The 21,206-nt window shown below is 48.4% G+C and overlaps 1 non-coding gene across 1 annotated transcript; it reads right to left on the bottom strand.

Annotated features, from left to right (window-relative positions):
- Positions 1-8,710: 8,710 nt before the first annotated feature.
- LOC128104872 (U1 spliceosomal RNA) lies at positions 8,711-8,875 on the bottom strand. The gene has a single exon (XR_008216163.1). It is a non-coding gene; the product is annotated as a U1 spliceosomal RNA (small nuclear RNA).
- Positions 8,876-21,206: the final 12,331 nt, after the last annotated feature.

Below are 21,206 nucleotides of genomic sequence, written 5' to 3'. Positions count from 1 at the left end.
ATATGGCTTGTGCTTGGAGACAGGTCTCCTAGAAAAAGCCAAAACATTTCAGTGTTCCGTCTAGAAGTAAGTTTGTGCGACCCTGGAAAAATACACCCGATTTCTGGAATTTTCCCACTCTGTCACCCTGTGTTCCAAACTTACAGGTTTTCCTTCAGGAAGGAGAAAATACCGATGTTAATTACTAATTGAGGGCAAAAGTAAGGGGGGCAGACTGGGGGCTCTGCTGCCGTTCACAGCAGCTTTTCTGGAGGCCTGGGAGACAGTGAGTCCCTTCTCTGTTCCCATGCTGCTCTTTAGCCTCTTGATTGCACATTTATCCAACGCTGATTAGCTCTTTAATAAACATCTGTGGAATAAATGTTGGGTGAATTAAACATTCCAACATAGGGTGATCTGAAGAAAGCTTTATTTTTCTTTGGCCATGTGTTACTGTCATGTTTTGCTCTCACAAACCAACACTTATATTGGGTTTAACACATGTCACTCAATACATGTGTCCACACGTGGCTCAACACACATTGATGGAATGCTTTCATGTGGCTCATGCGTTATGCACACACTTACCTGTGGGTCAGTTTGCATCGTACGTGCTTACATGTGGCTTGAGCTGCACGAGGTTCAACGCGCACACGTGTACTCAAATCGTGAGATTCAGACATTCCCGTGGGGTTGGGATTCATGGCTGCCTATTGCTCTCAAGTCCCCAAGCCAGAGCTGTTCCTCTTGATTTAGGGAGGGAAAGTCTAGACTTTCAGGGAAGAAAGAAGTTGGACGTGGGCCTGAGCCCACGGTCCCCCGCTCAAGGTCATCAGCACAGCGGCAGCCTCTGCAGGGCAGGATGCAGAAGCTGGCAGCCGATAAGGGTCTGACGTGGCGGTAGATGTACCTGCATTATCACAGCTTCCTTAAGCCAGGATGAATATGTAAATCTTTCCCACAGCCTCCTGGATTACAGGAGCGGGGACTGCCTCCTCTGTAGCAATTCCGAGGGTAAAATTGATTAATATTTGTTTTCAAAATGACATGCAGTGATGTATGAGCCCTTTTACAACTTAAATTAATACTTTAAAGAGATGAATGGTCTCTACAGAGGGTGTTAAAGTTCAAGCCTGGGGAATTTGCATATTTATATTACAGCCAACTGATAGTAATTGTGGGACCAGTCTGTAATGCTGTTCGTTTGTCATTTTCAGCGGGGTTTGCTTCTGCCAGGGACCTCATTAAGTCCCCAAGCCTCAGCCCCTCCCGCTGGTGGGACCTGAGCCCGTGGACAGGGCACAATTCTGCCTCTTGGTCTCCAGGAGACAGAGGCCTACTTGGAGTGAGCACCTATTTGGTGGGGGCGTATGCCTTGAGACTGTTGGTCTGCAAAGCCCTTTCAATGGCCCCCAGAACTCCAAGACTTCCTAGTATTTGCAGGGCTAGCCTTCAGGCTAGAAGTAACCCGGACACAAAGGGTGCAGGCTAACTCCTGTTTTTGAGAGGTGTCTCGGGAAGCAATTTCAGAGAAGAGAAGAAAGACAGCAAAGAGTCCATTGTGAAGCAGGTGACTGCTCCAGGCAACTGGGATGCAGCCCTGAGGGGACACCTGGTGTCACCCTGTGGGGCATGCTTGAGATTGGCCCACTCTAGGGGACGGGTGTTTGTCTATGTGTCATTGACTGAGGGCTGCTTCCTGGGGTGGTAATTCCCAGCACCTTGAGACCTAGCTTCAGAAGACTCCAAGAGAGTCGCAGGTGTTGCCATTGAGCCCCATGGCTTGCCGCAAAAAAGTCAGTGTGTGAGGGGGGCTAGCTTCCTAGCCCATGCTTGCACATGCAGATAGATATGCAGGCAGACACTTTTGACTGGTAGATTAGTCTTGCTTTTTCATAGACGAGAAGCAGAATTCCTAGGGCTGAAGAGATGTCTCAGCAATTAGGAGAAGTGTTCTTGCAGAAGAACACTTCCCATGTGACACATTCCAACTATCCATAGCCCCAGTTCTAGGGGATCTGATGCTCTTTTTGACCTCTGCAGGCACCAGGCATGCGTGTGGTGTACAGATATACATGCTAGGAAAACACTTAGAGGAGTCTAAAAGATAAAATTTTTTTAAACACAGAATTATTTCTCACATGCGTTCTGCTTCCGCAGCCCATGCTTGCAGACATACATACAGAGACACATACCCATTTTGGTTTTGCAGATAAGTTGCAGAATTGGCCCTAGCTGGCCTCTGCTCCTCCTTTGCCGTAGTGCCATGTGACACTCAGGTTTTCATGGGGAACTGGGGTCTGTTACTGCCTTACTTCTGGAACTCGTGGGTTGCCGTGGTTATACTCTGGCTTTCTCCTGGAATTTCATGTCTGCCAAGGGTAGGGTAAACCTAGATTAGCTTGCGGGAGGAGAGGCTGCTGAGCAGCGGACAGCCCACAGAGGGGTTCTGGCCAAGGTCCTGAGAGGGAACCAGGAGAGACGAGGGGAAGCCATGAGCCGCTGGAACCGCCATCTACAGATGTGTTGTGGAGTCCTCTGTGCCTGGCTTAGAGTAGAACTTCCCATTTGATTTGTAGACTTGACTCCAACAGTAAGTCACTTAGATAAGCCACTGGATTTGGGGCTGTTGGTTACACATCATTGTGGCAATTGGTAATTGATGAATGACTTATACTGGACTAGGCCACTGTTTATAGATCAGCAAATGTAAGCAAGCCCCCAATTAAATGCTCTCTTTTTTATAAGTTGTCTTGGTCATGGTGTTTTGTCACAACAATAGAAAGGTAACTAAGATGTGGCCACATGTTCATGTGTCACACTGAGCTATCCCAGACCCTTCTAGGATGGTGAGCTGAGAAGGGACTGGGGAACAAGAGGGCCACCTGATTTTTACCGTGGCCTAGAAAGAGGCGTGGAGGCAGTGTGCTGTGGCCCATTCTACCTGAGGGGACGGGGTGCTTCCTGCTCAAGGGGCTGGGGCAGTTCACTAAGGGAGAGTGGGGTATCACTGGAGGCTGGGTGAGATAGAGGAGGAAGACAGCCTCACATCTGGAAAGCTGGGAGGAAGTGGAGGAAAAAGTGGGATGCAGCAGGACCCTACACCCCAGACGGTTTGTGGAAGAGGCTATGACAAGTGACGCCCTCACCACACTCTCAGGATAATTTAAATAGGAGATGGCAATCCACAAAGGGGAGGCCGGTGGATAAGGACTGCTCATACCACCAGCTGAGAGCAGACCCCTCTGGCCACTCACATCCAGGAGCAGTTGGCATGTTCTGATATGAAATCAGGGAAGGGTGTTTCGAGGCTATGTGAAGTGGCGGGACTGAACAGTGAATAGCAGCACCAGTCCTGACTGGCCACATCCGTGTTCTCTCTCTCTGCAGGGCTATGTCACCATCAGTGTAATGCACAGGCTTCTGGGAGGAAGCATATGGCCCTTCACCCACAAACTTAAGGGAACATCTGAGAATGGGACTTTCTCTTTCCTTTCACACAGTGTGATGGTCCCAGTCAGGGAAACCGTCACGGGCATCTCATCCTGTGTCCATAGCCACGCTTGGGTGTGTGCCTCAGGAAAGGCCTGTATGGTTATTACCTGAATTAAATAAGTGAGTTAACATAATATACATGGATAGTACCAGCAGTGGTGTTTCTAATAGGTATTACGTAGTTTGCTAAATATTTATGTCTTCCTGCTTAGAAGGTTGAAGGTCAAATGTACTTTCTGCTCTCCCTACACCTGCTTCTGAAGGTGGAGCAGATAGGTAACTATTGAACTAAAACCTTATTTGTAGATAGTATAGTGTCGCTTCCTAACTGGATTATTGAGCTGCACAAGTAAGACTTCCCACAGCTGCCCTTCCTTCTGGTGTAATGACCTGTGACGTCTCAGGTAGTGGCTGCTTTCTGTGCTTGGGTGTTTACATAACTAATAAGTGGGGTTGCTTCCTCCCCTTCTTCCCATGCCAACCTGCAGGAACTGTAGCATCAGCACATCTGGGTTGTTTGAGCCACTGAGATTGGGGGTTGTTACAGCAGCAGCACCTGGCCCATCCTACCTAACATGGCACCATGTGAATATCAGACATCACCAGTATCATTCTTAATGTTTTCACTATACTTTCTCATGCCTATCTCACTTAGAGACTTGTTTGTTAATGTTTCTGGGGGATCAAACCCAGGGCCCTGCAAGATGCTAAGCACACACACTCTTCCATTGAACCTCACCCAGCCTGCACCCAAAGCTCATCTCTAATGTACTGATGATATCTCTAGTGGTCTTCTGATGATCAGTTCAGGCTCTACCTCCTTATGTGGTTGTGAATGTATGTGTGCAGGTGCACATTCCTATGTGTTCATGTGGAGGCCAGAGGAAGGTGTTGGATGCCTCTTGTATCTCTCTATATACTTTAGTCTCTTGAGATAGTTCCTCACCAACTCTGCAGTTGGTTGGCTTTTGGCTAGATTGATGGCCAGCAGGCCCAGAGAGCTTCCTATCTCTGCCCCAACCCCCATCAGAGCTGTGTACAGGTTTGCATGAGCAAGACCCACCTGATGGAGTCTTCCTATGGATCTGGGGATCCAAACTCAGGTCCTAACGCTTGCCTGGCACTCATATCTGCTTTCTCCAGCATGAGCTCTGGGTCTTCAGTCACTGCAACCCTGAGGTCCCACCTCTGGGACAGCCCAGAGTTGAACCTGGCTCAGTCAATGACTGTTTAATGCCATTGGAGAAATCCGAGTTATGAGTGTCCTTAAGTGGTTTGCATTTGATTTCAGCATTTGTAATTGCACAAACAATATTGTAACAGCAACCATAAAAATAGAGGCAGAAAGAAAAAAAAAAACCCTAGCTAGTTGTGCTCCCTCTAAAATCAAGGCCATGACCATGCTTTCAGCATCTGTCTTCATGAGTGGGGGCTTTGCAAGCAGCTTTCAGCCAACATGTTATATTGTTGCTTTCTTCACTTAAAATGCTCTCAGGAGGACCCATTTCTTTTGAATATATGAGACCTTTGCTGTAGAGACTGTGTATATTCCAGTTCACGGCCTCATGGGCTCCGAGTATTTGGACATTTGAACACACTTGGCTATTTTGATCAAAACAGTCATAGACATCTTTGTTCATGGGGGTGTCCCCTCTTATCCTTGTCACTTATGGGAGGGAAGGATCTTAGACTTTCAGATGCCCCAGTAAGAATACAGCATTCTGACCTATTTGTCACCCCAGCCCCCACAAACAACGAGGAGAGCAGCACTGGGGTGGTGGTTTGAATGAGATGCCCCCATAAGACTCAGCCATTTGGATGCTTGGTCCCCAGTTGGTGGCTGTTTGGGGTAGATGAGGAGGTGTGGCCTTGCTGGAGGAAGTATGACACCAGGGGAGGGGTGGTGGTGGCAGGCTCTGAGATTTAAAAAGACTTGTGCCATTTTGAGCTAGCTTTCTGTGCCTTCCTAGTTGTGGTTCCAGATGTGAGCTCTCAGGTGCTGCTCCAGCTGCTTAGATCTGCGACCTCCATTTTGCTATCATGGACTCTAACCCTCTGGAACCATGAGCCCCCAAAATCCCTTCCTTCTATAAATGCCTGGGTCATGGTGTTTCATCACAGCAATAGAGAAGTAACTAATACAACCAGGTGAACGACAGCTTCAGTCTGTCTCAGGGTTTCTATTGTCATAAACACCATGACCACAAGCAACTTGGGAGGAAAGGGTCCATTTTGCTCTTACTTCTGCATCAGAGCCCATCACCGGAGGAAGTCAGGACAGGAACCTAAACAGGGCAGGAACCTGGAGGCAGGAGCTGATGCAGAGGCCACAGAGGGGTGCTGCTTACTGGCTTGATCCTCATGTCTTGGCCAGCCTACTTTCTTATAGAACCCAGGACCACCAGCCCAGGAATGGCACCACCACAATGGGCTAGTCCCTTTCACATCAATCAAGAAAATGTCCTGCTGCCTTGCTCACAGGAAATGGGGGCATTTTCTCTATCAAGATTCCTTATTCCTGGGTATGTCTAAGTTTGTGTCAAGATGACAAAATGCAGCCATCACAGTCACTAAATAACATGACGGCAGTAGGTCCTTTCTGGCCGGAAGCTGTCTTTGTCACTTGTGCCCCCTTTGAATATGGGCTCTGTGTCCTGCCTTGGAGTCATCGCAGAAGCAGCCTTGTTATTTTCTTGCTCTTCTCTGGTGTGATGAGGACCTGATGCCTACTTCCTCCCATCTCCCTTCACCTGCTACCTTCCTCCTTACCACACCAGCATCGAGACATCTTGCTGTGGAGATACAGGCTCTGCAACTTTTCAAGACAGTGTTCCTATCTGGATAAGTGGACACTGAACATGTGGGACAGGTGCATTGGTACACTGGGGTCCATGCTGCTCCTTCCCCAGCTGGGTGAGGCAGGAGGCTTTTGTGCATCTTGGTCCATGACCACGTCAGTGGTCTTTGCCATTTGCTCTAGCAGAAGGTGGTGTACAAACTCCCCTGTAAGTTCAGAGCAGAGTGCCCCTCAGGGAGGTGGGGTGTCTGTGTCCATTACACAAGTGAGCACTCTGGGTTTAGGGCCTGTGCTCTCCTGCTGTATTACCAGCACCCAGGGCAAGGCCTGGACTATAGTGTATGCTTGATGGCTGCTAAATGAACCACAGATGGATAGAACAGGGTGTCTAGAAAGATTGGGGCTCTACATGGGGCTTTGCCAGGTGGAGCCTGTGGAAGGGAGAGGGGAGATGAGGAGAGAAAGTGATGCTCAGGGGGCAGGGCTCTGTTCAGCTCACTGTGGGTGTGTTTCTCAGTTTTAGTTCCACTTTGAGTTATATGGGCATTCATCCATCCATCCATCCATCCATCCATCCATCCATTCATTCAATGGATTTAATTGGGTGGCTTATATGAACCTGGTTTTATGCTAGGCACAAATTCCAGCCCACCTAGAGCTACAGTTTCAGTGTGGAGGAGACAATACCCGAACTGTCTTCTAGTGTGTTGGGAGGTAAGAAGTGGCATGTGGAAGGGAGATGGGTACCAGTGTGCCTGTGTCAAGCAGAGGTGGGCACCAGTGTGCCTGTGTCAAGCGGAGGTGGGCACCAGTGTGCCTGTGTCAAGCACGCCAGTCTTGTTTTTGCACTGCCATGAGGATCCCTCTCCCACATCAGAGCCCCCAGACCCACCGTCTTGTGAAGTGTTGCAGAGAGGTCGGGGTGCTCTGAAGTCGACTTGACCACAGCCCCGCACAGCCTGCTTCCAGTGGTGATCTGCAGTCAGGGTGCGGCAGCACACATACTCAGCATCCCCTGGCCTTGGCAGGGTTCGTTTAGCAACTGCACAACTCCGTTTGCCTTCTGATGGGCATCTCCTCATCAAACTCAGTAACTTGTCACCATGAACAAGCAGACGGCAAGCACCCGTGGCATCTCTTCGCTAGATGATACGTTTCTGGAAGATGGTGTCAGTTCGAATCACATGAATCTGAAATACTTCCCAGGTCACGTCAGTTAGAGCAAGAACACCCATTTTCCACATCTTCTTGTTGGACACTACAATTTTCACCAGTCTGAGGGATAAAAATGATATTCTATTGCTACTCCAATGGGCATGGTCTACATTTGATTATTGTTTTACATGTCTATTGACGTTTTCAATTGGTTCTTCTGCAGACGTGTTTAGTCATGTTCTCAGCTCAGCTTAATAGTAACGCTTCCTTACCCACTGTGTGGACTTTCTTGGGGAGATGTGAGCAAAAGTGCATGCACCCCAGGTAGAGCTCTGGCAAGAGACCAAAGAAACAAGTCCACCAAGTCCAGGTGCACAGGTGAGCGGTGATTACAAGAGCATGGATAACTCCGAAGCAGATTCTGCTTGGAAAGCTGAGTCCAGTGTGAGCGAGGACTTATGGGAGCCCAGACCCTGCTCCCTGCACCGACTGCCTGCATTCCACTGGACAGGGCCCCCTCTCTCCCAGCAACTGGGCACTGTTTATACAGCTTTGGAGAAAGGCTTTGTAACTTTCTAAGCTTCCCCATCTTGTGAGATTTATGCCTGAGCCCTGTAAACTTGGTAGCTTTCTGAGACTCAGCCTCCCTTCTCAGCTCAGGAGGGGATGTTTCAACCAGAGGAGGTGGCTAGCCACACCACCACGAGTCTAGTAACGCTTGTCATGTTGCTTCCTCAGGCCTTCCTTTTGTTTGCCAGTGTCTGTTGCTTAGAACATGTATTTATCATGTTCCTGATTCACCAGTTCACTCTGTGAAGTGGATTTTTATTTACAAATTAAAAAACCAGGTGCAAAGAGTGTAAATAACATTCCCTAGCTGGCTCAGCAGGTGCATGGCTGAGCTGGCTCAGTGTTCACTCCTGTGCAGGACAGCCCATGCTTACAACCACTGGGCATTTTGTGATGGGGGGGCGGTTCTGCTCGGCCTCAGAAACCCACTTGCATGGCACGCAAGCCTGTTGATGAGGAGAAGAATGCAGGGCTGCTCAGCATGGGCTTGTCGGAAAGGGCTGTCCTTACAGGGCCACAAATACTGCCTGGGACAAGGGGCTCTGCTAACTCCAAGGCACTTGCCCCAGACACTGGGTAGAGGGTAGGCAGACCTCTCTTTCTGCTGTCCATCTTCAGCCTCTGCAACCACAGCTTGGGACCTGGTAGAAGTGGAACGGGGCTGTGTTTGTTCTTCTGTTCCTGGCTTCTTTTTTTTTTTTTTTTTTAATTTTATAGGGGAGAGCGCGAACGCAGTCCCCCACTACCACAAATTATGCAGTCGAGTTTCCCGCATTTGGGGAAATCGCAGGGGTCAGCACACCCAGAGTGCAATGGATAAGCCTCGCCCTGGGAAAACCACCTTCGTGATCATGGTACTGTTCCTGGCTTCTTTAACTTAGACACGTCAAACTTCATTCTTCTTAAAGGCTGAGTACTGTTCAAGTGCGTTGCTGGGCTGCATTTTAAAAGTCCACTCAGGGATCACGGACGCTAGAGTGGCTTCCACCTTGTGGCCACTGTGCTTACTGCAACTGTGCGGGGATCCCCATTTTCAGTTCTTTGGGGTTTGGACCCAGACGAAGAATTGTTGGATCGTTATGGTAATGTGATGTTTAATATTTCTGGAACCTACATGATGTTTCCGCAGTAGCTAATAAAGCATTTCCCGGCAACACACAAGGGTTCTGACTTCACACTTGCTTATTTTCTGATAACAGCCATTGTAGTGAGTGCGGCGTGGTATGTCAATGTGACAGCAGAGGTTTTAATGTTTTTGTGTATATTACAGGACTCAGCAGGATGTGACAAGATGTGGTAAAATGTGAGACTGGGTCACCTGGCTCATCCCAGCTGCTCTCAAAGTCCGGACCCCGAGGAACTCCTTCTGCCATGCGGTACACAGGAGCCACAGGACTAAGGACTGAGGTGAGGAGAATGGGGTAGGTGTTGCCCTGCATGGGCCCAGACTCATCTCCTGCTCAAGCATGTGTCTGCTGGGTGCTGCTGGCTGTGGCTGAGCCTACCTGGGGACAGTTACTGGAAAGGTGATTTGTTCCAGCGTGGCAGCTGGACTCCACAGGAGGGAAGCAGGGTGGGGTGAGCAGAGGCTGCACTCTCTTGTGCCCCGTGAAGTCACGGGACATCCTTCCCTCAGTGAGCTCCAAGGGCGACTGTGAGGAGTAGACCCCAGCTCCCCCAGCTGATGAGGGGAGGGGCTGGGTACTCCTGGAGCCCAGGGGACTGAAAGTATCTTCGAATATCGGATCTGCCACCCCTGCCAGAAGGTGGCAGTAGTGACTATGAGGCCGTTGGTGCAACTCCTTTCTAAACGTTTCTCCTCAGGGTTCTCATCTGCAATCTCCAGAAGCACCCTCTGTGTGCACAGCACTGTTTATATCCACCTGTGCTGATGTGGCGTGGAGATGTCAGCGTAGCTCACAGCTGGGGAGGAGTGGAGCACACTCAGGGGAGGGGGGCAGATCTTGGAGAAGGAAGAGTGGGAGGTCAAGGGAAGTAAGCACGCTGGGGTTTGATGGAGCCGGGATAAACCCCCACGCTGTCAGCCCTACACACTTCATCTAGGCTTTGGAGGATGGCCTCGGTCTGCGGCCAAGATAGCGGGTGGGGTGCTCTATGTGTGTGTAGGCCTGGCCGAACTGAAGGTCTGGTGGGCGGGGGAGATGCTCCATCAGAAGGCAGGGGAGAGTGGTGGGTGTGAGAAGACACAGTGGAGGCCATGAGGCTAACCTGGAACAGATAAGGTTCTGCTGGGGCACTGGGGAGCCAGAGTAGGTGTAAGAACGGCATTGGCCCCACAAGTGTTTTTCTGTCCTGGAGGGGTAGTTTCAGGGTAGGAGACAGCAGCTGAGGCTGACCCCTGGAAGGTCTAAAATTATAACTGTAAGCTAGGCTTACATCTCTGTCCATGCCCCTCTGCCTCACAGGGTCCAGAAAACCTACAGTCTGCTTGAGATGTGGTTCCCATTACCTACGGGTGAGTTCTCCACACCCTGTGCTCTCCCTCCATGGCCCTCACACTGGCTGAATCTTGCCTTCTGGCTGCAGTCCACATGCCAGGAGCTGTCAAATCCTTTGGAACTGGCACTCAGAGGCCCAGCCATGGCTGACCTTGCCTTCTCCCCCTAAATTCTCTCCCAGCTTAAGAACCTGGGCTCAGGAAGTGGCTTTCAGTTGCTTGGTCCTTGTGGGCTCCCTCTCCTTCTTGGGGGACTGTTTTTCTACAATATACATTAGTTATTTGATCATCTGAAGGTTTGCTCCTATGTCCAGGGCAGACCATGTGACCCCAGGGGGGTTAATCAAGAAGCCTCCAGCTGCTTAGAAACATTGATTGGTCAGAGGTACACACGTGATTAAAAGGCCGCCTAGAGTTCCCTTGTGGGTCTTGTTAGGGAGGTTAGAGGACAGAGAGGCTGTAAGACAGGTGCTTTGCATATGGACTGCCCCCCAAAGGTTCCTAGGTTTGGACACTTGGGCCCCTATGGTGGTGCTGTTTGGGAAAGTTGTGGAACCAATAGCAGGCTTCTGTGGAGGCAGTGAACGGCTCAGGGTGAGAGCCTTGAGGCTTTGGAGCGAGGCCCTGCTTTCTCTCTGCTTTTGTTTGCTGACTCTGGGCATAATGTGACCAACCAGCTCACGCTGACTCTCTACCTTCTCTACCACAGTTTCCACAGTTTGTACCCCCAGGCCTGTGAGCCAAAATCAATCCTTCCTTACTCTAGACATTCCTTGTCATACATTCGTTCACATCAACAGGAAAAGCAGCTAGCACAAAGACCACGAAGGCCATCCGCCCGGTGCTTTGCACAAGCCGCTGCCTGGGATGGATGGATTCGAACCAGAGAACAGAACATCTGTATCCGCCCATGCCTGAAGGTGGTGCGGGGCTCCCACTCAACTGAGAGTGAGACACTCAACAACCTGCTGTGCACTGGGCAGCCCAGAGTCCTGATGGCCCTGGGCCACACTTGGAGCCTCTCCATCTACTGCCCATGGCTTCTGGCCCCTCCTTTCTCTAATCTGGCCCCTTTCCTTGTCCTCGTCCTTCCCTTTGGTGCAAGCTGTTCATTTCACTCCTTCTGGTGGCCACAGAGTACGAGAGGGACTGAGGGAAAAGAGTGGGTGTCATGCAAGGCCAGGGAGCCTGAGGACCAAAGACCCAACTGAAGCACCCCAAGAGCAAGCCCAGACCCCACTGGCCTGTTTATTTTACAGGAGGAAAAACACACACGGAGAAGTTGAGTGATTTGTTCAAGCTGCACCGCTGGGAAGTGGCTGAGCTGAATTTGAATCTGAGTCCTTTGTACGATCTGTGATTGGTAAACCTACTCACAAAGCCTCGCCTGAAGGGCTGTCTGTGATAAAGGGTTGGCTCAAGAGATGGGAGCCTGGGCCCTTGTTCTGCAGTAGAGTGGTGATTAGGGGGTGCTTGCACAGGTGTGAGTGTGCACACACAGCAAGCTCGCCCCCACCCCCAGCCTGTCTTAGTCCTCTTCCTGACCCATTTTTGCTGAGGTCAGATAAGGGGTGACTAAAACCATTCTGGGTGACAGAGTTGGGTGCATTAGATACTTGGTCAGGTGCATAAACGAAGGCTCTTTGATAAAAACACTTTTTAAAAAGTAGAGCTCTATGTGGCTCCCACTGCAACCCAGGGTTGCTCCTCAGAGGCCTGGGGTTCACTTTAGCCCAACATCTTTTAACCATCCCCCACTCTCAGTAATGTGTGTCTGCTGCCAGGACCTCCGAGTTCATCACTTCGGGGTAGTGGCTGTTAGCTTTGAGCTGTGATCAAGGAGACGTAGCTCTGGCTCCCACCCTTCCCACACATTTCTACTGTGGCTTTTGGGGCTTCTGAGGGTTGATATTCTCACTCTGAGGTTGCTAGAAGAATCACCTGCAACTCTGAGTCCTTCTGGGTAAAATACTCTTTTCTAGGCCCATTCCTTGCCCACAGTTCCACAAGTCTCCCTAGGGACCAGCCAGTTAGCATCATCACCAGACCCAGGAAGCTCTCATCCCATCCCTTCTCTGAGGTTCTGTACCCACCCAAGACTTGGCCATGGCCTGCAATACCCATCCATAACTTGCTCCCTTCCCTCTCCTTTCGCCCCACCCCCACCCCCCACCCCCCACCCAGCATTTCACTGTATAGCTCAGGCTGGTCTCCAACTCATGAAGATCCTCCTGCTTCAGCCTCCTGGAATTACAGTTCTGTGTGACTAGACTAGCCTAGTTTGTGGCTTTCCTGTCTGTCATGTGGCTTCTGGAGTCCCAGGGGCCAGCTGTTTCTGGGGTCCCCTCTCTCTTCTCCCATCACCATTTGTAAGTAGAAACGCTTTGCAGCTGCTGGTCTACCTTTATGCTATCGTCTGTCTTGACTGTGTTATTGTAAAAAGAGAAAAGTAATCAGGGCCCTACCTGTCGACCCACGACTTAAGAAGCAGAGGCTGGATGATCGGAACCATCTTTGGCTACATTAGTCAGTTGGAGAACAGCCTGGGTTGTATGCAACCCTGTCTCAAAACAAAACAGCAAAACAGAGGGGGAAGGTCAGCATATGCAGAACCAAAACACACCCACGCAAGTGTCACAGCCGCCATCCAGGCCGCCTGGCAGCCTGCAGACGCTCAGCTCCCTCCCCTGTACCTTGAAAGTCTGAACAATGAGGCCCTTTGTGGGCTGGTCTCTTCTGCAGGGCCCTCTGAGTCACTGCATATTTTTGTGTGTGCAGTCACAAATGGTGTGACTCATTCTCCCACTTGGGGCATTTGGGGACTTGTTCTGTTTTACTTACAATTGCAAAAAAAAAAAAATCAGATATTACAGAGGTGATAAAAAAAAATACAGCAAAGTCATATAACCCACCTCTGCATGTCCCAGGCTGGTGGGAAGAGTGCAGGCCTGAGGTCATTGCCAAGGGCTCCTGGGTGTGGGGACTGGGGTGTCAGGTTGGGCCAGGCTTGACCCATTTTTGCTAAGGTCGCATAAGGAGGTTAAACTTCTAAGAAATTCATGTGAAAGACAGCGGCTTTTTTACCCAACCCAGAGAGTCAGCCAGGGCCCGGAAAAGTCCTTCCTGGTTGAGCTGCTCTCCAGCCAGATTACCATGTTGGTGGCCAGAAAGAGGTGTGTGTGTGTGTGTGTGTGTGTGTGTGTGTGTGTGTGTGTGTGTGTGTGTAGTTTCTTTTACTCACATGGACTACGGCCTCCAGCCTGCTGTCCCTCCAGAGCTGAGTCTCCAGGAGTTTGGGGCTAACAAGGCTCATAATAATAGAGAAACTGAGTCACAGCTGGAAGGCTCGACAGAGGTTACTTACATGTTATGAGGCCAATCCCTAGACAGATGTGGGCATCCCCATGGCTCTGTGGCCTCAGTGCCACACACCTTGGGCTGGTCACTTCCACACTGTGGGCCCAGGGCTCTGTCGCTGTGGTGTGATCTAGCCGATTGGCAGAGGCCCATTCATCCCAGATTCTGTGCCTTTTGTACCTGGGTCCTCTGGAGGCTCTGGGTCTTGGAGGCCAGGATCCCAGCTCCAAGATTGCAGGGCAGCAGGGGTGCGGGCGTGGCCAGGTACTGGGGCTTCATGGAGTTGCATTCGGAGCACGTGTCTCCTCTCGGAGCTGCGGGGCCTGTCTCTTTCTATTAGTTTAACAAGCCCTGGTATTAATGAGATTGCTCTATAATTGAACCTTTTCACGGGTCCCTCGGTAATGAAATTATGCTAATTTGCATTCAGCACCACCAGGCATCCATCACGCGGGATCAGCCGGGAGCGGCCGGTGAGGCGGCGTGAATGCACCGCTAATTATCACCAAAATGAACAAACCCGGCAGGATTATGATTTTATCTTCTGCCCTTCTCACCACTGACTCCGCCCAGTCTCCATTCGTCTTTTCATGCATAGGCTTGTTGGTGGGGTGGGCGAAGGAGGCTGCTGCCATTGGCTGAGTGGCAGCAGGGCCTGGCACCTCTGGCAGGCACCTGCAGACTGAGTGCTGTTGCTGGCCAAGTTGAGTGGGCAGCGTGGGAGCCCACTGCCTGCCTCTAAACTTGTAGCCTGCTGTGTGTGTGTGTGTGTGTGTGTGTGTGTGTGTGTGTGTGTGTGTGTGTGTGTGAGTGGGCGGTGGGTGGGGGTTGTCGGATGGTGTGATAGTGTGAGTGTGTGACTGGGTGTCAGGGTGTGAACTTATGTGTGTGTGTCCCTGCCGCGTAGCTGCAAACACTGCCTGCCTGTGTGGGAGTGTGTATGCTCACTCACTATCTGGGCTGAGGGTGGCGGTGTGTGCCTAATGAGTGTTTGAGCCCGCGTGCATGGCTCTGAGCCTGCATGCTTGCATGTTGGATACCTCAGCAGTTATCTGAACCTCTGGCAGTGTGAAGGTGTGGCCAGTGCATCTGAACCTCTGGTGGAGGGTCTATGTGTGTGTGTTTGTATGTGTGGTGTGGGGCGTTTAAAGCTCTGCCACTGTCTGATGTGTTGAGGGGTGGGGGTCTGTATTGACGTAATTGTCAAAGTCCACACATCGGTATTAATGATGTGTGGTGACGTTTGTGCCTGCCTTTGGCCATGTGCTGGGAAGCATTCTACTACCCTGGCTACCCAGTGGCTCAAGAATGGTGACTTCTGATAGCTGCCCCCTTCCGAGACCCACTATGAAGCTGTAGGGTCACCACTACAGCGTGAACTACAGGGAGAATGTAGCAGGAATCTTAGAGAGTCTTATTAATAAAATCAAACCCGAGGCAGGTAATGGGGTGAATGCTGGAAGGTCAGAGAGACAGAACAAGCCACAGCTAACCTCACCTGGCCAACTTCTCAGCTGGTCTTGTTTCCTCAGACTGGAAGCCTCTGTGTCCTCATATCCAAATGGCTCTCAGCTGAACTGCTGCTAGAAAGCCTGAAAACTTACCCAGCCAAATGCTTAACCAGACAAATGCTTCTAGTTTCTGGTCCTCACGCCTTATAAACCTTTCTGCTTTCTACCACCACTCCCTGGGATTAAAGGCGTGAGTCATCATGCCTGGCTGTTTCCAATGCGGCCTTGAACTCACAGAGATCCAGAGGGATTTCTGTCTCTGGAATGCTAGGATTAAAGGCGTGTGCTAACATTTTCTAGCCTAAATATCTTGTGGCTTTTCTGTTCTCTGACCCCAGTTAAGTTTATTAAGGTACACAATATTTTGGGGAACACAATACCACCACAGGAGAACTTAGAGTTCTCCCTCTTCCCATCGCCAAATCCTCAAGGATTCTACCCAGCTCTTGGTGAGTTAAGGATAGTTGAGAGTACTTTTCTGGCCAGATCTACAAGATAAGGGCTTAGAATGAGGGATTCATGTGACTTAGGGTAAATAATAAAATATTCCATGCTGAGCCGAGTGTATGCATCGAGTCATATGCCTTACCTGGAACAACATTTGTTGGGATTCCTCTATGTCAGGCTTTCTGGAAGCTTAGGGACTAGTGGGTATGTGGGGCAGAACAAAGCCAGTGAAGTCTTCTCATGTCCCCTGGAACTGAGACGAGGCTGCTAATGAGAATGTGTGCCACTCACGCCACTGGCCAGACATAGGCTTTGAACTTGCTCACCTCCCCTAGCTCCTGTGCCCTCAGCTACGAATCAGGTGTAGGAGAGGCACCGGCCAGTGTGCTGTCTGGGAGGCTTGCACCAGTGTGTGGAATGCAGGGTTCTGAGAGCTGTACATCCGTGAAGTTGACTAGAGCTGTGATGGATAAAAGACTGCGTGTTTTATACACACACACACTTTTCAGAGCCTCTGTTTCACTGTGTGAAACACATGTAGCAATCTGTGTTATGACATGTCGGTGTTGAGGTGAAAATGGAGTTAGTAATGTGTAAATGTACAACAGCTGGCTTGATGACAAAGTATTTTACGTACATACAATAAAATTAATTATATAATTTGCAAGCATAAAGGAATATAGCAATTTATACACATCCTATCCAACGCTTGTAAGTTCCATAGTCAACTGATTCTCCCACAACGCTTGCTGGTGTTTCCCACTTTCCTGCCCACAGACAGGCCGTGGAGGCAGTTGCTGGATGGGTACAGTTCTGAAGTGCAGTGTGTCGGTGTTTCATTTTCATAAAGGAGGCTAATGGAAATGAAACAACTTAAATATATGTTAAAACTTTGCTCATTTCAGTGGTGTGAGAGGTTTCTTGTTGAACCGAGTAAAGGTGTTTGAATATTGGGGAAGTATTTTCCGAATGCTTTGCTCTGCTTAATAATATAATGGCTTCAGGTGCCACACACTTAAGTTTAAGAGGCATTGTTAATATTTTTCAGTTTTTTAAAGTCTGGGCAATCAAGATTTGTGCTGCTGGCTGATTTCTATGGTGTATACTCCTGTGGTGACTGATTTTAAATTAAGAACATGGGACCATTGAACCCCCAGTCGGGCAGTGACATACAACAGCATACAGGTGAATGGTGATGTGAAGGCTTCATCTGGAACACCCTCCACAGGTTCACAGTTCGGATGCTGTCTTGAAGGCTGTGGGACCTTTAGGAGGGGGTGCCTGGCTCATGGAAGTGTTTCTTAGGGGCCGGCTTGGGAGAATATCCCCATCCCTGATTCCACTCACCTTTTCTCTGCCTTCTGTCTGCCACCATGTGAGACATCTCTGCCACACACTCCTGCTGCCATGGATGAAGCTGCCACCATCCCTCCCCAGTGGTGATTGTCCAAACCTCCTAAACTGTGACCTGAAATAAAACCTTCCCCAGATGGGCTGTTTCTGTCCAGTGTTTTGGCTCAGGAATGAGAAAAGTAGCCACACACCGTTCCGACCACAGAGATATTCTAGGTTGGCAACAGTGAGGGCGCAGATAATCAAGTATGTAGTTAGGAAGTGATAAGCTATGGGGATTTTTAAGTTTTTTTCGAGACAGGGTTTCTCTGTGTAGCTTTGCACCTGTCCTGGAACTCGCTCTGTAGCCCAGGCTGGCCTCGAACTCACAGAGATCCTCCTGGCTTTGCCTCCCGAGTGCTGGGATTAAAGGCATGCGCCACCACCGCCCGGCTTTAAGTTTGTTTTTTAATATAATCTAATCATAAATTTATGTCATTTATCTTTTAATAGAGAGCAATTAAGAACACACTTGCGTTTTCTTGGTAAATTTAACTGGTTCTTGCAAGCTGGATTTGCTATCTCTAATGAAAGAACTGAGTAAGGTACAATAATGCAGGGCCTTGTATACTTTGGTCATATAAAGTGCTAAACATTTTTATTCTCGCTGGTGAAACTCCTTCAGTAGGACAGAGAGACCACTTCTGACCCACGAGCTTCTGCACTTAGCTTTCACTCCTGAAACAGTCTCTCATCCCCTCATCATCTCCTAGGAGTATGACAGGTGAGATGTGAGGAAGCATGGGAAACGCCGTTTATTCTGGAAACTGAGCAGGGCCTGGAATATCTTACACGCAGTGGTAAGCTTCCGCCTTGAGTGTGGGAGGGGCTTGACACAGGTTTTCAAAACACTGAAGTCGAGTGTCAAACACTGCAGGATACAAATCTCAAACTTGCAACTGGATGAGTTTTAACAAGTGTCCCCACCTGAAGATAGGTGGAGAGTTCCGGGGCGCTCTTTTCCCTTCACCCCCTGCATGTGCCGTGGGTGACTGGTGCTCTACTATCTATCAGTATGGAGCCATTTTGCCCCTTTTAAATTCATATAAAAGAGATCATGCATGTGTAGTCTTATGTGTTTGGCATCCTTTGCCGACATGTAGGTAAGGTGCATATTTACTATAGACTGGTAGTTTATTCATTTTACTTGCAAGCATGTCATCATTTGCTTATGATTCCCTTGTTTATGGATGTACGAGAGGTTTCTGCTCAGCATATTGCAGTTTCCAGGAGCACAAGTATAGAGGCGTGTAGCTGAGTCTGTGGGCACTAGACTCTGTAGGTACTTCTACTGCAGACGCCTATCTAGAATGCTGGTCCTGCTGGATAAAAGGGCATCACAGGAGCATAGAAGGAGCTGGAACAAACCTCCCCGTAGACAAGCTTTGCTTGGGGAGAGGCCGTGTCTGTGGACCTACAGCCATTGTACTCCCTGAAGGGAAGAACCAGTCTAGTGTGGAGACAGGAATCACGGCTTGTTGTGATTCAAGCTTTTCTTGGATCTCTGGTGTGTGTGATGTGGTGTGAGTGTGTGTGTGTGTGGTATGTGGTATGTTGTGCATGTATGTGTGTGTGTGTGTGTGTGTGTGTGTGTGTGTGTTGTACGTGTTGTGTGTGTGTTAACATGCATGCTGAGCTTGCAGCTCCAATGGACAGGAAAACTGCAAGGCTGTAGCAGACCTGCTGATCAACCCTCTGTCTAGAGAAAGCGGCAGGGATTTGTGGCTTGTCTGGGGGAGAGGCAGCTGGAGGGTCTGTAATCTAGCATATTAGTTTACAATCCCACCAACAAAAGATTCCTGCCAGTGTTTGGCGATATCCTCTTACTGTCAGCTGGTATGATGGGCCGTACAACCATCTCACTTGTGGTTTGAATTTGTGGTTTTCGAGTTTAATTGGTCTGAAGTTCAGTCCTGCTGAGCATGTTTGTTTGTGTGTGTGCAGATTGTGTGCAGGCAGTCCATGTATGTTGCTTTGTGGTGTTGACGCAAATTTTTGTGCTGTTTATGGGGTCGTTTGTATCTTTATTATTGAATTGTTGATGTTCTTTATATCACAACAATGAGTTCTTTATCCAGTGTAGGCTTTACAGTATTTCCCTCCAGTCCACGAGTAATGATGCCTTTTGAGGACCAGATTTGAACATTTCGATACAGTCCCTCCCACCCTCTCTGCCCCCCATGTCTTCCCTTCTTCCCTTCTGTATCTTGTCTACTAAACTGTTGCCGGCCCCGAGTAGAGATCTCCTCTCACATGTTTGTGGTGGTTTGAATGAGACTGTCTGCCATAGGCTTATATGTGGAATACCCGCCCATACCTGCTGCTTCCCCATGGTGGTGCGGAACTCTTACCCTTCTGGACTCATAAGCCCACATACGCTTATGGAAGACACCCCTTCCTTCCCTCTGTGTGCTGCTTTCGTTGGTCATAGTGTTTTACGACAGCAATAGAAAAGTAACCATGTTCTTCTATGTTTGTGCAATTTAACTTTTACGTTGAAGCCTACTATTACGTATCTCAGTCTAGTATACGGTGTGAGGTAGAGGGTGAGGTCCCCTCATATATGTGCTTGTTATATCAGTATTTCTCTTTCTTCACTATATTGTCTTGATGGCTTTATTGAGAGTCAAGTTATTATAAGCCTATGAGTCCTTTTCTGGGCTCTCTGATAGTCTATGATCAGTTTGCCTATGATTTTCATTACTATATGGGTTTGATTACTAAATCCTGAAATCAATAATGTGAGTCCTTCAGGGCTTTTTTCTCCCTCAAGATTGTTTTGACTATTTAAAGTCCTCTGAGTAGGTGTGGTGACACACACATGCAGTTTTAGTGTTGGGAACTGAGGTGGGAATGTATTATCAGGGCTTGCTTGGGTTACATAGGAAGACCCTGTTTGAAAAAGACAAAATTAACCCAAAACTCAAATGTAAAATGTCCTTTGAATTTATGTATAAACTTCTGAGGGCTGGGCAGTGGTGGCGCATGCCTTTAATCCCAGCAGTCGGTAGGCAGAGCCAGGCAGATCTCTGTGAGTTCAAAGCCAGCCTGGACTACCAAGTGAGTTCCAGCAAAGGCGCAAAGCTACACAGAGAAACCCTGTCTCAAAAGACCAAACCAAAACAAAACAAAATAAAACAAATTTTTGAATCAGCATGTACATTTACACAGAAAAATAGATTTCCTGACTGAAATTGCATTTTATCTTTATATTAATTGAGAGAGAACTTACACTTTGGTAGTATTGAATTTCTGATTCATACACATCTATCTCTTTGTATTAAATCCTATTTTCATTCCAAAATTTTGAAGTTTTTACTGTATAGGCTTTATTTTTTGTTTTATTTATTTCTAATAATATTTTATTAAAATGATATATTTAAATTTTTGCTGTGTAATTATAGTACTTTTCATAAAAGTATAAATTTAGAAATTAGCTGGGTGATGGTGGTGCATGTCTTTAATCCCAGCACTCGGGAGGCAGAGCCAGGTGGTTCTCTGTGAGTTCGAGGCCAGCCTGGACTTCAGAGTGAGATCCAGGACAGGTACCAAAACTACACAAAGAAACCCTGCCTTGAAAAAACCAAAAAAAAAGTTAGAAATTATATTGTTATATAAATATCCGCCAGGCGGTGGTGGCGCACGCCTTTAATCCCAGCACTCGGGAGGCAGAGCCAGGCGGATCTCTGTGAGTTCGAGGCCAGCCTGGACTACCAAGTGAGTTCCAGGAAAGGCGCAAAGCTACACAGAGAAACCCTGTCTCGAAAAACCAAAAAAAAAAAAAAAAAAGTGGAAAATAAATATCAGATATTTATAAAATATATAAAATATTTATTTTGTACTTACAAAATAGAAACTTTAACTTAAAATTTAAGTACATACATAAAAATGTAAATATTTCTTAAACATAGTTATAAAAATATGATTGGTTTTTTACATTTGATCTTATATCACGTCACTTTACTCAATTTACTTATTAATTTAAATAGACTTTTGGTGGATTTGTTAGGATTTTTCTAGATAGAAAAACATTGTCTTCACTCAT

This window comes from Peromyscus californicus, unplaced genomic scaffold (genome assembly GCF_007827085.1).
Source record: "Peromyscus californicus insignis strain IS unplaced genomic scaffold, ASM782708v3 Scaffold_8__1_contigs__length_139910024, whole genome shotgun sequence".
Classification (NCBI taxonomy): domain Eukaryota; kingdom Metazoa; phylum Chordata; class Mammalia; order Rodentia; family Cricetidae; genus Peromyscus; species Peromyscus californicus.
The sequence above is the reverse complement of the archived record's forward strand: the minus strand, read 5'-3'. Positions and strand labels throughout refer to the sequence as shown.